This window comes from Cupressus sempervirens, chromosome 8 (genome assembly GCF_028749045.1).
Source record: "Cupressus sempervirens isolate cs-2001-9-10 chromosome 8, ASM2874904v1, whole genome shotgun sequence".
In the NCBI taxonomy this organism is placed as follows: Eukaryota; Viridiplantae; Streptophyta; class Pinopsida; order Cupressales; family Cupressaceae; genus Cupressus; species Cupressus sempervirens.
This window is the reverse complement of record NC_143125.1, coordinates 373,878,925-373,894,450: the sequence shown is the minus strand read 5'-3', so window position 1 is coordinate 373,894,450 and position 15,526 is coordinate 373,878,925. Positions and strand designations below refer to the sequence as shown.

Sequence of the window (15,526 nt, the reverse complement as noted above, 5' to 3'; positions counted from 1 at the left end):
ATTCTTGCTTATATGACTAGTCTTTAAGAAACTAAAACATGTAGTTTGACTCAACCATCTTTTGTAGTCAATTTTGAAATTTGTTCTTAGGAAACTTTCAGAAACATGTCTATACTCTTGACAATAGTGACAACTATACCTAGTATTATGATCCCAATTATAAGAGTTTCCATTGTGCTTTACCTTTGTTTGCTTATTTGATGACCATTTAGGCTTGGATTTGCATTCATATGCTCTATGTCCATACTTCTAATAGTTATAGTAGTAACCTTCAAATCTTTGTGTGCTTATGGTCTTGGTTTTGCATTTATGTGCCTGATGTCCTTGTTTGTTACATTTATGGTAGTGACCTATGAACTTCTACTTAGGATTCTGATTTGCAGTCTTGCTCCTACAAACATTGGCTATATGACCTATCTTGCCACAATTATGACAAGTAGTTTTGAGTTCTTACCATTGGCATTCCTTTGTTCACCACTTTTTGATGATTCTCCTTCTTTGGTACTAGTATACCCCGATCCAATAATATCAATGTTGGATCTAGGAGATCTCATTAATTTATCAAAATACTTGATGGCTTCACTAGGTTTGTTGAAACTTTCAGCAAATTATTTTTCTCTTTTTAGATAATTTCTCAGTTGTTCATTCTACAAATTAAGTATTGTGATCTCAATATATTTTCCATTTAGTTCATGATTTGCAATCATCATTTGATTCAATGTTTCCAATTGCATGTGAGCAATCCTATTCATCTCTGATGTTTTCTCTTCTCGTCTATTGCTCAGTTTCCTTTTGTCATCTTCAATCATGACTTTGTCTTCCTCAGCTTTATTTTTCTATTTAGTCACATTACATATCAATATTAATTGGACTTCTTGTTTTATCTTGAGATTTCTAACCTCTTCAATCAGGGTTCCACTCTTTTCATTCAGATCTAAAACTACTACATCAAATTCAGTTGTGTTTCCATCTACAAATAATTTAGTAGTGTCAATCTCTTGGTAATGTGTGTCATTCTCTTCAATAGCTATCTCTTTCTTTCTTTTCAATGATTTCTTTAATTCATCTCTTTCTTTATTTAGTTGATGTAGGGAAAGCTATATTTCAATCTTTTGGTTCTCAATAGTCTTTCCCAACTTGTAGAATTCTATTTCCAAGATGTGTCCTTAAAGTAGCAAAGATTTACTTTCTAGAGAACAAGGCTTTGATACCAATTTTTGGAAATACAAATCATTCACCACATATCCATCTCATAATCTATGCATGTAAATTGAAATATCAAAATAAGCATATACATCCATAACTTAGAAAATAAACATTCAACACATGTATGACACAAGATATCTGGTTACCCAAGAACCCTCCAAGGAGAAGGTAAAAATGGGGTGGGGATGACACCCAAAAATCTTCACTACTACAGTAATAAAGTGTATATAATGAATGTTACAATGTTTCATAATGAAACATGATATACCCTCTGAAAGGTCTACCCCATTAAGAGCTTACAAGATTGTTGGATCTTACCCTATTAAAGGATTCCAACACCCTCTTAGAAGTGTGGCTAGTAAAAGGACTTTAACTTACAATGATTTAAGAAACCTATTAAAGAATTTACAAAAGCCTATCAAGACTAAGAGATTCAACTAGTTGACCTATTAGAATGTCTCAACAATGATCCTATGATTAGCAAACTACTACTAGATAAGAGATCACCTCTTTCCTAATGTGTACTTGATCTTCACTAATTAGATGTATCTTTCATGTCTTCTAATTCCTTTCCTCTATTCTCATTTAATTGATTCCACAATTTATCTCAATCCACAACTCCTTATCCACCATGAATTCTTTGTTTGCGCATGTAAAATTCTCTCTTTTTTTCTTTTACATTCTTAAAAAGTTTAGGGTTTGTCCTCCTTAAGAAGACCTAGGTGACTTAGGGTTACGTATGAATCAATGATTATGATTCACCCATTATATCACTTAATCCTTCCCTTTTTCTAATTGGTTGCATCTACTACATAGGGATTATCTATAAATATTCTTCCTTATCATCTAAGATTGCAAAATAATCCTTAAGTTGGCCCTAAAATGGTTTACATAGTAGTTTGTGCCATTACAAACAACTATGTAAAAATTGTATTACTTGACACTTAAAGTCCCTGATGCTTAGCATCAACTACAACTTGAATGTTATAACTCAACCTCTGAATGAATTGACATTCATTGATCACTTAGCATCTGAATGACTTAGTACTTAATATCTGCTCAACACTTGAGTGACTTGGCACTTACTACTTACTTGATACTTACTATTTGGAAACTTATGCTCAACATGTATTACATGTTCATCATGAACTAAGTAAATGACTTAAGTATATTGTCACTCATATGTAAAAACCAATCTTAGATTAATAGTGTCTAGTATTTTTATCAAGAATACTGATCCAAAGAAGATAGAGACTAGTGAGCCAAAGGATAAATTAATGTTAAGGTTAAGACTGTCAATAAAAAATTGGGAAGCCAAGAAAGTGAATATTACAAAAGATCCTATAGTTTAGGCTACTGACAATAAAAAAGAAAAGGATTCATTAGTGATCACTAGCATGAGTGAGAAACTAAAAAACTAAAATACTCCAAGTTCATCTAACAAGAAAAAGGAGATAAAAGGTATATCATAATAATTCCATTGTTCCTCCTATTGATATGTTGTCATTATTGCCAAAAATCACAATAAAAGTTCCTTTATTAGAATTTTTAAGAATCCCCAAGAATAAGAGAAAAGCCATAGCATGGGCCAAGGGTGTAGATAACAAGGTTAATCATGATTGTAATACTAATCAAATCCTTGATGAGCCTAAGAAGGGATTAGAAACTGAGGTTGTTATGTCTCAAATTATATCCATATATTTAAATGATTCAGTGAATTGGTGTTTAGGAAGTGTGGATCCTTTCTTCTTAAGCATTATTGTCAATGGAAAGACTTTGAAGAATTTTATGATTGACTTTGGAGCATCTAATATAGTAATGCCTTTTGAGATAATTAAGGAATTGGGATTGAAATTTGGTACTCCTCAAGGTAGGTGTTGTGCTATGGACAAAAAAGAAGTCACTATCATAGGGACAATAAATGTAATGCCTTATAAATTACTTGTTTATGCTAAAAAGGAACAAACCATATGTACTAGTAGTAGATATCTCAGCCCAATATGCCATGTTATTGTCTAGAAAATGGAGTGCAACAATGGGGGGAAGTCTACAATGTGATATGTCATATGCAAATTTTTAGATTGATGACAAGTTAGTGAAAGTGAATGGGGAGCCTAAGAGTGTCTACATGATTGAATAAGAAATTGAAGATGATATGACATGTTTGTAGACACTAATGTAAATGATTTTATGGCTGAAGTATTAATGTTAAATAAAGAAAAAATTAAGTCACCAATTATAAAAGAATTTGGTGATTAGAATAAAAATGGTGACTTATGGATGATGTATTTTGATGGAGCCTACAGCAAAGAATGATCAAGAGTAGGTACTCTTTTGATCTCTCCTAATGGTTAAACTTATAAGTTCTCATTTACTTTGAACTTTCCATCAAATAACATAGCAGAATATGAGGCTTTACTCTTAGGGTTGAGATTGTCTCATAAACATGGCATAAAGTGTTTGTATGTTATAGAAGATTCTGAATTGATTATTTCCCAAGTAAGGGATATGTATGCTTCTAAAAATAAAAGGCTAAAGCAATATTGAAATGATGTCTAGGACATGATAGAAATTTTTATGCCTTTGGGATTACTTGGAAGGATAGAAATAATAATAAGGTTGTGGATCTATTGGAAAATATTGCTATCAAGCTTGATGATATAACCTTTGCTAGTTTGTCAAAGGTGGAGGTACAAACTAGACCCTCAATCTGTAACAATATCCAAAATTGGAAATTCTTCCAAGAAGATAAGGATATAATAAGATTTCTAAATTGTAAAGACCAATTTTGGGGACCAAAGATTGATTGTGCAACCCTTGTAGAAACCATAGATGGTAAGGATACTATTTTTGGTGAGGAAGTTGTTTAGTTAAAAAAAAAAAAGATTCCTAAGGGCCTAGTTGTGTTAGAGACTTTTTTTAATAATCATGACAATTTTAAGATAAGTCAAAAAAATATTTAGAGGAGGTAAACCTTGGAATGATAGAGGCACCTAAGAAGGTGTATATAGGGAAGAAATTATCTCCTAAAATTAGGAAAACTTTGATTAAATTATTAAGAAACTAGAAACATGTGTTTTCTTGATCCTATGATGATTTGAAGTCTTATAGAGAAGATATTTTCCATCATGAAGTTCCACTGAAGGAAGGGGCTAAGCCTTTTAGACAAAAAATAGAGACCTATTAACTCAATCTTGGCACCAAAGATGCAAGAAGAGTTGGTAAAGCCAACATATGTAGGAATTATCAAACCAATCAAACACTCTTCTTGGGTGTCCAATTTAATTCCTGTTAGAAAGAAGAATGATAATATCAGACTATATGTTGATTTTAGAAATTTGAACATATCATCATTAAAGGATAATTATTGTTTGCCAAACATGGAAGCCATGTTGCAAAAAGTTACTAGATCAAAATTGATGTCTATGATGGATGGATTCTTTGGATATAATTAGGTAGTTTTGAAGGAATCAGAGTAGTAGAAGACTACATTTACCACACCTTAGGGAACTAATATTTATAGCAGAATGCCCTTTAGTTTAACTAATGTTGGTGCCACTTTTCATAGAACCATGGATGTGGTCTTTTCAGATATAATTGATAAGTTTTTAGTGGTGTATCAAGATTATTTGACATCATATTCAAAGGATAAAAATGACCATTTTATGCATCTTGAAAAGGAATTTATTACAGCTCTTAAGTATGGTATTTCTTTGAATCCTAGGAAGTGTGCCTTTGTTATTATTGAAGGTAAATTATTGGGCCACTTGGTAGAGAAAGAAGGAGTTAGGATAGACCATGAAAGGGTGGAAGCTATAGATAAGATTCAAAATCCTAAGAATGTAAAAGGGATTCAGTCCTTCTTTGGGAAAATAAACTTCCTTAGAAGATTTTTTACAAATTTTGTTGAGATAAGCAGTCCCATGTCTAAAATGCTTAAGAAAGGTTCTAAGATCAAATGAGATGAAGAACCAAGCATGGCCTTTTAGAAAATCAAACAAGTAATAAAGGATGCCCCTATTTTAGGAGCCCATAATTATTCTAAGCCAATGCACATATTTTCCTTTGCCCAATTCCATACTATTGCAGCAATTTCATTGCAAAAAAATGAGGATGGATATGAACAACCAATGGCATTTTTTAGTAAATCATTGCAGGCTACAAAATTGAAATATGATATATATGAGAAAAAAGCTTATGCATTGGTTAAATAAGGTAATAAATTTAGGTTTTATCTAATGGGTGCTACAATGATTGCATTTGTTCCTAGTGTTGCAGTCAAGGACATTTTCTCACAACAAGAAGTTTTAGGGAGAAGATGTAGATGGATAATAGGATCCAAGAATTCAACATAGAAGTTCAGACTACCAAGTTGGTGAGAGGTCAAGGACTTGCCAAGCTGATGGAAGAGGAAAACCTTGAAGAAAATCAAATAAATCAATTTGATGGTGATGGCATAGATGGACTATGTGATATGGACATCTATGATTGGTATAAGGATATCATATTTTACTTGAAATACATGAAAGCTCCATCAGGCTTAAGTGATAAACATAAAAGGGCCTTATATTTATAGGCTATCAAATATATCATTATGAGTGGACATATATGGTGGAGAAGTATGGAAGGTCTATTACTCAAATGTACTGATAAAGATTATTCAGTCACAATCTTGAATGAAATGCATAGTGGAGTATCTGGAGGATATTATATGGCTAAAAATAGCTCATAAAATAATTAGAGTAGGATTTTGGTGGCCTACTCTTTTCAAAGATGTATATGAACTTGTGAGAAGGTGTGATCCCTGTCAAAGATTTAGTGGAAAGTTGAATTTTTTTGAAAACATGCCATTGAAACCAATAGAAGTGCAAGCACCTTTCCAACAATGGGGATTGGATTTCATAGGAGAAATTTCAACCAAATCTAGTACTAGTTACTCATGGATACTATTGGCAATAGACTATTTTACAAAGTGGGTAGAAGCTATTCCTATTAGGAATGCTACTAGTAAAGTGGTGAATAACTTTCTACTAAATAACATTGTAACCTGATTTGGATGTCCTAAAAAAATTGTTACTGATAATGCCATGTGCTTTAGGTCTGAAGAATATATGAAATTTTTTGACAAGAATGGTATTACAAGATCAACATCTTCCCAATACCATCCCCAAGGAAATGGGCAGGCAAAATCAAGCAACAAAAATATATTGAAGATCATCAAGAGGATCCTTGAAGAAAAAAAAAAGGCTTGGGATTATAAATTGTCATTGGCACTCTAGGTTGATGAAGTAACAATGAAGAAAGCTATAGGATGTGCACCATTTTATTTGGTATATGGAATACAAGCTAGGTTTCCTCATAGCAATTTAAGAGGTGTGTACAAGTTATATCATCATTATGATGATGATATTAGTGATAAGATGTATATTAGAGTGGATGACATTATGCAGTTAGATAAAACAAGAAGAGATGTCTCTGCCAAAAATGTAAAGTTGTAGGTCCAAGTTAATAATTTATATGACAAGAGGAAAATATCAAGAAAGTTTTATCCTAAACATATGGTATTGTTATGGAATGTTAGATTAGAAGATAAAGTAAAACATGGAAAGTTAGATCCTATCTAGTTAGGCCCATATCTAGTTCATGAAAATAAGGGAGAAGATTCTTATTTTATAAGGGAGTTATCAAGTAATATTCTAGAATTTCCAGTTCATTGATAATTCTTGAAGAGGTATTTCTATTGAAATGCTTATCTTTCAATGAGCATTAGTTAGGTTTTGTATTACATGTAAATCTCTATAAAATATGATTTTTCCAATTTGTTCTATTATTTTCCCCTACTTTGTCAGGTGCTTCTCCCCAAAGTTGTCATAAGGTATCATGTATGTGGTCTGCTCATCCCATAAATTTTAAATTCTTGCATGGATACAAGTTATCCATCATCCCCAAGAAGAGCCACTAATAGCCTAATTTTTGACCTAGCAAAAATTTTGTGATATCCTATGAAAATTAGGAAGAAAGTTGTTTAAGTTTCTTAGGGTTTTCTCAAAATATTTTTTCCTTACGAAAAAAAAATCCTAGGTTAATGATCATGTCTTGTATTTTGTTAAAATGATCATAAATTGACATACAAGTATAAAATAGGCATACATGAAAACTTTGGTTATATGCTGATTTCTTTTATATCCCTAGGTCCTTTGATTGTTTTCATATTATAAGTCAATGTTTCTAAAGTGTTTTAAGTTGCGATGTCCTGAAATATTTTAAATCACTTCATCACTTTAGTTTGAGATCTAATTGTTTGAGAAGCTATGAGGTAGAAAAATAGTCATCAACATAGTCATAATGATGTCACAAATTCTATTGCTAAATTTCAAGTTTGGTTACAAAAAATGATTCACTAAAGATTGTATGATTGCAACTTGGTTCTGGCTTAAAGAATTTTAATTTATGAAGGTGTGAGAGATAATCGTGGAAGTCAAAGTTTGAACCATCACAGTCTCATATGCAGTTAAGGTTAAATTGATATTATAGTTGCAAAGCAGAAAAAGCTTATGATCATGGTTTCACATAGTTAAAGTTGTAGTTAAAGTTTATGGTTGCAAGACTATGAAACATAGAAAAGGTTAAAAGTTAAATAACTATCACTTCATCACAAGCATTCAAATAAAATCTAAAATATAAGTTGTGAAGGTATAAAAGGTAATAATAGCAATTAATTCCAAGGTTATTGCTTCATTTCCTACAATTAAGAGTAATCAATGCTTAAGGTGGTGAAGTAATTAAAGCATATAGTCACAAATTTGTAGGGTTAAGAGATGAGTTAAAGTTTCAAGTTGCAAGGTTGCAATGGAAGGCAACAATTAACTTCAAATGGCTATTGCAACATCATGAGTGGAAAAGAAGTTAATATACTTTTAAGTTGAAAAGTAGCAAAAAAGAGCCAAGATAGTCAAAGTTTAAGCCATTGCAACTTTGCAAGAGGTTAAGTTGCAGACTATATAATACATTGCACTAGGTAAGACAGGTTGGTACAATTACTATGTTCCTTCCAAAGCACTTTTCATTATTAATTATCTTATTGTTAGTAAAAATGGTTTGGGTAGTACATTATGTCCTCTATCTATTGTGTCTATGATTAATGATATTCTTTAGAGTACTTACAGTTACACCCACATTTGTGCTAATGGTATCTCTTTTTTATAGGTATTCTCATTCTTTCCCATTTATTGATACAAAGGGCATTGTTACAGTGAATGATGATTGTGTAGGACCATTATATGAACATATTTTTCCACATTTTTTAGCTCCATCTATTTCATTTTTTGGAATTCCACGCAAGGTTTGTACAGATTAAAATATTCGAATGTTCATTGTATGATCCTTACAATATAGGTTCAGCTATGGGGAATGCTAGATTGATTCCATTCTTCTCCCTTATGAGCAACCGAGTGTGCATTATCTCCATGCAATTATCCTTAATTATTCTACATACATGCTTCTCAAATTTCATGACCATATTTTCTATCTCATTATAGATCATAACTTTTCCATTCTTTGACTCACAATCAAAGTGGATAGGACAAATATTGTCAGGCAAGGTAGTTCTTCCATCAATAAAGGACATGATTAAATCTGTGGAGGACTTCTATGAGCTTAAGGACATTGTTGGCATGCCCAAACATTATACTCATGATATTTCTAACTTTGAGGTCACTCTCTAGACCTTGATTTTTTAATTATTCACAATTTTTACAAAGTGTATTTATTTTTTCCTACATTAGTGTCTCATCAAAAACTAATCTAATTTAGTTTTCACTATAAACTATAGAAGAATATTTTATTGAAATGAGTTAAAAATTCTAAGATGTTAACTTCCAATATTGTGTTGAGCAACATGTTATGTGACAAAATTTGGCTTTGCAATACAGTCAATGCATTTTCACATGATGATAATGGCATTTTGCACTAAACATATTTTCTTCATAAAATAGAAAATGAGAGGCGATATATTCACTCAATTGAATATAATCCTAGTTAATTCTATCATGAGTATCTATACATGGCCATTATATAATTTTAAAATGTTAGAATTCACAATGGAAGACACTTTGACATACAACTGCCCACATCACTAGTAATAACTTTAAGTATAATGAATATGTTTACTCTATAATATAAAAGTGTCTCTTGTCTTTCTAGCATCCTTCTTCTACATCTAACCCCCATAGAATATATTGAGTTTCATGTCTTAGTGAAGAATAAAGGTGAATTTGTTAGGATTTGAAAATAATTGAAATATCTACTTAACCATCAATGAGTAGGACTAAGAACAAGAATTATAAGGTTTATCTAACATCTCAAATAATAGCTCTACTTCCAAGTCTTGAATCTGAATCACCAACCTCTCCAAAATTTATGTTGATTGATGGCCAAAGTCCTAGATCATATAAATTGAATGACATCAGTATTCCTCTTCAGTCACAGAGATGAATCTTGTTGAAATCATAGAAATTACTAGAAGGTGCTCCTAAAGTTTGATTGTGACCATTGATTGATGGCACCTACTAATTGGCAATGACTTCCTTAGATTACCATTTACTTCCACCTTCTTCATGTCAACCACTTTCTCAATATTGTCATTTTGAAATTCATCAATTTTATGTTATTTATGGTGCATGAGAATGTTATAAAGTTTTATTTAGTGCTTATTTGAAGCCATCTATTGATGTTAGACATGGAATAATCATTACCTTTGTTCATTGCAGCACCATGTATATTTTGGTATTGATTATACATGGCATTCCCACTTCTCTTCTCCTATCTACAAATAGGTACTTTTCATGTTTATGGTAATAATCTAAGCTAATTATTAGTAGTGAATCTATGTGTCAAGATAATTTAGTAAAGTGTTACAAGATTAAGTGTTAAACCTTCTGACATAAATTCTAAAAAGTACACCACCTAGATAGGATATTTCAATGGGTCTTTAAATCATAAAAGAAAATTTGAATAAAATGTTGGAACTAGTCTTGAGAAAGAAATTTGCATAAGTACCCACAAAAGAGAGATATAGTTTTTGTAGGATTCTAAAAGAAAATTTGACATAGAACAATTGGGGATCTCTTAGACCATCTCTAATTAGTAATAAACTCATAAAATCAAAGGTTAGAAGGTTATAACAACATTCACCCAAGACATGGGAGTACAGGATGAAATAGATAGCTAAGATGGTACAATCCAATGTTAACCATCTTTTAAATAGATGTAGTATGCGTAATGAATTATCTCTTGCATCTTATGATATACAAATAAATAGACTACTAGAAAGCAAAATTAGACTACTAGTTATGAGTTAAATCTCAAGCAAATAGTCTTTTATATCTAGGCACACATGGAGTTTGAGACTAAGTATTTTAAATTGGCACATCTAGGGTTGATTTTACTAATATAGATTTGTTTAAGCTTCCAAGCCTTGAGCGACTAGCTTAGAGAAAAAAATTATATTGATGATGGACGTTGATGCTAAAAACATGTTACACAATCAACCCTAGAAAGAAAGAAAAAACCCACTAAAATCATACTACCTTATTAGTATTGTGTCTTGGTTGCTCTAATACTTCCTCAATGAAACTATTGTTTAGCAGACAAGCTTGTCATGTTCTATAAAGTACACAAGTATTCAATGTTGGAAGCAATTTTGTGGATTATAGGTAGGCTTTAGGGAAACAATTTAAATAGGATTTTCTATTGATAGAAATTTGTGTCTCAGTCTTCATATTTTGGAGAGCCTTTTAAGGATAAATACTAAATCTTAAAAATTTCACATGCAGCTTTAAAAAGAAAGGTAGTAGATTTTTAAAACAATTTTTTTAGCTCAATATCACTATCTTTGTAATATTTCTTTGGGAATGTAGAGATGCCCATTATCTTCTTTTTTCTAGAAAATATTTAATTAAATCCCTTTCCATATATATCAAGCAATCTTAGTAGGTGCATTAATACTTTCTTTCCTTGTAATTCTTAATGAGCATAAATCAAGGTTGCATGGAGATTAGGTACTTGGGTAATTAGGGTATGAGCATGAGGTACCTGGGTACTTAGGGTACCCCTCTAATCATTAATCCAAGGTTACATGTATGGAGAACAAAATACCTCAAGGAAATTTCCATTAAGAGCTTAAAATATATTGAGAGATTTCATGTTTAATAAAAAAATTAAATCCCAACATTTAAAGTGAATAGGTATAGTTCAAACTCTAAGGTTCCTTTTTGCAGGCTAGACAGGCTTCAAAGTGGACCATTGAAAAATAAAAATATGGTAAATTCTTCACCAAGGCTAAATCGTATTCCTTTGCTATGGACTTATTTGGATTTCACATTCTAAAACTCTTATAGAGTTGATTGGGGAAGTTATTTTTATGTATTGTCCTAGCACATTTATATCAACTTCGAGAATGTATTTATAGATTTATAAAACTTTATGTTTAGCAATAAGGATGTGATATGTTCTCCTCCACCTAAGATGCATACTATTATTGTTTGAATATAGCCCATTTGAATCAAATTTCTTAATTCTATTGAATAAAATACATAATTCCTCAAGAAAGAGATATGTTTCCCCTCCAAGAAGAGGATCCCAACTCTTGGGCATTCGTGTGATTATCTTCCAATGGTATTTCTCTAATAATGTCTAAATTAAGGTCATCACTTTTGAAGTCAGATGGATTAAGATCTATTAGCATGGACATCGCTTTCATTTGCATCCTCAAGATTAATAGATGCTTCAATTTGTCTCAAGGTAATTTATTATATATCCATATTTTGTGTTCCTGGTAATTCAAGTTCTTGTATATCAATCTACTATTTTGGGTTCTGCATACTCCTTGATTTGCATTTGGATTTATGATTTACAATTGGGGACTTTGCACTAGTAGAAGCACCAATATGCTTTTTTATTGGCAATGCAATTTTTGGAACATGACTTGGCCATGAAAAGTCTTGTAACACGCTAGATTCTAATCATAAGAAGCACCATATATGAGAATCTGTACACATGTAGTTGTTCTTATGCTTCATTTGACATTTATGCCACATAAGTTGTATATAGTCAAGCATCACTACATTTGTTTCACTTTAGTTTCCTGGGTTATGATTATCAACATAAACAACATATAAATTTCATCAAAGAAAAAAATTTAGCTTTCCAGCTCTTTGTGGCTACAAAATTTCTTTAATTTGGTTAAGATATATAGAGTTGCATCTCTTCTAATATCAGTATACTTATTTCACTTTAGTCTCTTGTAGCAAGATCCAATGGAACACATGAAATATATGATTACCAAGAACTTTGTATGTTCTATCTTTTGCAACTACATAAGTAGATTGTTTTAGTTTCCTTGATTAAGAATTGAAAGACATTTTATATGTTGATGTATGAAAATGTGAAAGAGTTACCCAATATTTTAAATAGTTATTGTCCAAATATTCTTAGGTTACTTGAACTGATTTAAATTATTGAGTGTGATTCTAGGCATTAATTGTTTAAGGGGATGCTTGTTTAATACTTTTGCTAGTTTACCAAAAACAACAATATTTCTTAGATGCATGCCCACACTAAAAACATTTTTTCAATGGCTTCTATTTGAAAAAAGGTCACAAATATTTTTCTAATAACATCATTCCCAATAACTTCATTTAATACATCATATTGAACTCTTCACACCCTCTAACACCCCATACAATTATAAATCATTGCTTGCAAATAAGTTTTGGTGTAGTTTTCACATTATCTTAGTGGCTACTAGGGAAACTCGTTTTCCAATATATGAGTTTTCTCCCTTAGAGGAAAATTTTATCAACTTTTCACTCTTGTTCAATTATCTTTGTAGGAACCCTTAAGCCATTAGAATACCTACACTTAGACAATTTCCTTGGTGTACGGTAGATATTTTTAACCTAATTTGAGATATTAATAGCAACAATAGGATACATATTAATGCTTTAAACTTGAATTAAAATTTAATTCTATAAATATTACTTAAATTCTCATATAGATCAAGGATATTTTTTTATGAATACCATTTTTGTCAAAGAAAAATAGACAAGCCATTATTCTGGAATGATCTAATCTTATCACAATAACATGCGATTTTCAAAAACAAGTCAAAGTACAAGCCTAGGTTTGTGTGATGTAGAAAATTTGAAATAGGAATTAATTATAAATAAAACTTAAACAATAGATTTTTAAATTTAAAATCCATTACCCTAGTTCCCCTTTCCTCTAGCTAATTTAAGTTTAACAAACTAGAATTATTTTTTGAAATAAAAGGAGCCTTTAAACTATCAACTTGATTGAATGTTGCCTTGTTGCCCCCATTTTAAGAAATACAAGTTCATAACATTTTTGGGAGCTATATCAAGAATTAAATGAAAAAAATAATAATTTATTATGTATTCTTTAAAGGGTGTTAGCTCAATGGAAGAGCACCTGCTTTACAAGGAGGATGGTGGTTCGATTCCATCATGCTCTATTATGAGCAAATACACTACCAAATATGTGACTAAATATGCTATTCAATATGCTACTAAATATGTGACCAAACATACTATTAAATATGATACTAAATACACAACCAAATATGTGACTAAATATGCTAGTCAATATGCTACTATGTGACCAAATATAATATTAAATATGCTACTAAATATGTGAGTAAATATACTAAATATGAGATGAAATATGCTACTAAATATACCACTAAATATGTGACTAAATTGATGATAGAAATCAAGGATCAAATAAGTAACTAAAATAATTTAGTAGTAAATTTAATAGTGTTATAAATGACTAGATATTAACTACTATTAGTCATATGACTAATTTTAGTCACATATATACAAATTTTAGTAGTTTTTAAAGTCACATGTTATTTTGTACTAGTGGTCCTATTTTTCCCTAGGTTGAAACTTGCATGTTTGGCTACATTAATTTCATATATTGTTCTCTTGTTAAACCTATTTATTTCACCTCTTTGGCTATTTTCTATTGGGCTTCTTTCCTAACTAGAATGTTGAGTGACTAGTGTCAGAAATTGTTTGGATACTTTTGACAAGCTACTATCTTTGCTACATTTTTTGATAAGTGAACATCTTGACTTTACAAGTTTAACTCCAAGTGCTTTGTGTCATCTTATTAAGATAAAAAAATTCTATTACATGTCAGTTGCAACTAGGTTATAATTTTGTCAAGGTAGTTGTCCTTCATTTAGTTTTGAACAATTGACTTCTCCAACTAGGCATCCACATAAGAAAAACTTTTAAGGAGAACATATTTTTGATAAGGTTGAGAAAGACAAGGTGGTCACTTGGTATGACCCTATTAGTCACATTGGTAGCTCCTTTGATACTCCACTTGATACTCCTAGAGCTGAAAATAGTGTGTCTTTCACCATGAACCAAGAAGAAAGACTTTGTTTCTTAGATGAGTTCTTCCATATTAGGAGAGAGGACATTAAAAGAGGGAAGAGGGTCACTCAAGATGAACAAGATAGGCTTGAGAAAGAGAAACTTGAACAAGCTAGGTGCATAGCCTCTAGGGTAGCTACACATGCTCGTGAAGGAAATGATATCCACCATAAAAACACTCAAGGCTTTGGAATTACTTACAAATGTGGCTATGAGAATCAAAATGCTAATGTTTATTTCAGAAATCCCTTTTTGAATCATGTACACTTTGGAAATAATGGAAATAATACCCCACTAAGAACTCCAAGGTTGAAGGATATGTATCACCGCCTAGATGCTCACAACCTTCACATCATGAAAATAAAGTGGATAATGAAGTTACTAGTGAAGACCCCATTAGGTTCCAACAAGATGAATGTCTAAAAAGGCTCATGATCAAGGTACTAGAACAAAAATATGACCAATACTTTGCTTATATGACTAATAGAGGCTAGAGAATACCTTATGATGTTGACATCCAAAAAATCATTCAAAAGATAGAACCAACTAAAAGTGAGATCTTGGAGAAGAAAGTCCAAGAAATACAAAATAATCTTATGCATATGCAAATGGAAAAAGAAAAACTTAAGACCTCATTTTTTGAGACCATATGTGCTCTTCCCTTTGACAAAATTCTTTATATTATGCCATTTCCAAGAGATATAGAGATTCCCAAATATGATAAATATGATGGAAATGTTGACCCCCATGATCATGTTACACAATTTTATGCACTTAGCATGGACTTTGTGCAAGAAGACACATATCTCATGAGGCTATTTCCAAGAAGCTTAAATAGACAAGCTATGAAATGG

The 15,526-nt window shown here is 31.3% G+C and overlaps 1 pseudogene; it reads left to right on the top strand.

The window, feature by feature from the left end:
* LOC149542868 (flavin-containing monooxygenase FMO GS-OX-like 9) overlaps positions 1-15,526 on the top strand; it is a 176,426-nt pseudogene that overhangs the window by 53,559 nt on the left and 107,341 nt on the right.